General features: G+C 35.4%; 1 pseudogene; it reads right to left on the bottom strand.

Annotated features, from left to right (window-relative positions):
• LOC109330923 overlaps positions 1-2465 on the bottom strand; it is a 39691-nt pseudogene that overhangs the window by 4185 nt on the left and 33041 nt on the right.

Raw genomic sequence — 2465 nt, 5'->3', positions numbered from 1 at the left:
GAGTGTATAAGGTACATAGAAATCTCGGGGTGAGACATTGTAATTGCAACTCATAATCTTTAGTGGAAAAATCTCTTGTGATGCAAGAGTGTTGGACGTAGCCTTCCGTGGACAAGAAAGTGAACCAGTATAAAATCATTGTGTACTCTCTTCTCCTTTATCTCTTTGATTTTACTTATTAATTTTCTGCATATATTTTCCACTCCCTCTTAGTTGCAATCTTAGTCTTACAATTGGCACCAGAGCTATTTTTGAGTAAGATATTCTCAAATTTGATCCCATATCAAAGATGGCCTCAAGATCATTCTTATGAGAAGGTTCCAACATCAACCGCCCTCCAAGCTTTGTTGGAGAGTGCTATGATTTCTGGAAAATCAGAATGAGAATCTTCATAGAATCTCAAGACTTGGATATATGGAACGCGATTGAAGAAGCACCATATGAACCCTTCACCATTGTGAATAGTGTAAGGGAAGTAAAACCCAAATCTTCATGGAATGGTGAAGATAAGAAGAAGGTGTAGTGTGATCTCAAGACAAAGAACATCCTCACTTCAAAACTTGGTATTGATGAGTTCTTTAGAGTATCAAACTGCAAATCTGCAAAAGAAATGTGGGGTACTCTAGAGACTACACATGAAGGAACATAGGAGTTAAAAAGATCTAGAATCAACACCCTTTCCCAAGAATACGAAATGTTTCGTATGAAACGAGGAGAGAAGATTCTGGATCTTCAAAAGAGATTTACTCATCTCACAAATCACCTTCTTGCTCTTGGTAAGGTCATATCAAATAGTGACTTGAACTTGAAAGTTCTAAGATCACTCACCGGAACATGGCAACCCAAGGTAACGACCATTTCGACCATTTCTGAAAAGAAAAGTTTATGGAAAATGTCTTTGGCTGCGTTGTTTGGAAAATTTCAGGAACACGAACTAGAACTCAGCCAACTTGACCAACATGAAGAACAGGAAAAGAAAAAGAAGAATATTTCTCTCAAAGATAGAGTGGACAAACTCGAGTCATCAGAAGATAAATCTGATAAGGAAGAGATGGAAGACATGAGTCTTTTTGTGAAGAAATTCAGCAAGTTCCTCAAGAGGAACAAAGGTACTAGAATTGCACAAACAAGGAAATTCACCAAGAATAATGACGCCTCCACTTCCAACCAAAATTTCACATGCTTTGAATGTAGCAAGGCTGATCACATGAAGATGGATTGTCCAAATATGAAGAAGAATTCTTTCAAAGGGAAGATGAAACAAAGGATGAACGAAGAGCCTAAATTGTTTGGGAAGACAACGATACCAGTTTCACCTCTGAACCAGAAAATGAAGAACAAGCACATCTCTCTTTAATGGCATCTCATCATTCTGATGATGAAGAGGTAAACAACACTCAACTATATTCTTCTGAATTGCAAACTGCTTTTAATGACCTGCATGATGAATATGTCAAACTTACAAAAATGTTTCTTGGGAAGACAATGACATTAGTTCTGCCCGTGAACCTGAAAATGAGGAATAAACACATCTCTCTTTAATGGCATCTCATCATTCTAATGATGAAGAGGTAAACAACACTCAACTATATTCTTCTGAATTGCAAACTGCTTTTAATGACCTGCATGATGAATATGATACTAAAATGTTTCTAAAACAAAAATCTAAGTTAGATACTTTTAGAAACAAACCATCATCATCTCCATGTCAAAATTGTATCACTCTTGAAAATAAAGTTTCAACTTTGAATCTTGAACTTAATAAAATGAACATGAGCAGTAAAAGTTTGGAAAAGATCATAAGTGATCAAAGACACTCAACAGACCGAAGAGGTCTTGGCTATTCAAAAAGCCATGTTTCTAATAAACAAAGTGTCCCAACTAAGATAAACTTTGAAAAAAAAATATCCATGTTTTTAAAAATAGTAAAAATAAATCTAGGATACATGATCATCAACCCACATTTACATATTTCAAGAACCTTGGACACACACTAAATACGTGTAATATTAGAAAATATGGTGTACCCCTAGGTCATTTTAAATGGGTTGAGAAAGGTACTAACTATGTAGGATCTAAAGAATATTGGGTACCTAATAAAACTTAAATTGTTTTGTAGGAAAATTTGAGAGTCGCCTGCAACTTATGGACAAAGGATAGAAAGAAATTCTCTAAACACAATAGAAGGTGTACTATAGAAAGAAATTCTCTATCCTCACTCCAAGGGACAAAGGATATGTCACTTATGGTGATAACAACAAAGGAAAAATTCTTGGAGTTGGTAGAATCGGCAAACCACCCTCAACAACTATAAAAGGTGTACTATATGTTGAAAGACTCAAGCACAACCTTTTAAGCATAAGTCAACTATGTGACAAAGGCTTCCATGTGACATTCTACCCAGATAAGTGCATCATTGAAAGTAAGAACTCTCAAAACTCTAAACTTGTTGGTAAAAGGATAAA

The sequence above is a fragment of the Lupinus angustifolius genome, chromosome LG17, assembly GCF_001865875.1.
Source record: "Lupinus angustifolius cultivar Tanjil chromosome LG17, LupAngTanjil_v1.0, whole genome shotgun sequence".
NCBI lineage: Eukaryota > Viridiplantae > Streptophyta > Magnoliopsida > Fabales > Fabaceae > Lupinus > Lupinus angustifolius.
The sequence above is the reverse complement of the archived record's forward strand: the minus strand, read 5'-3'. Positions and strand labels throughout refer to the sequence as shown.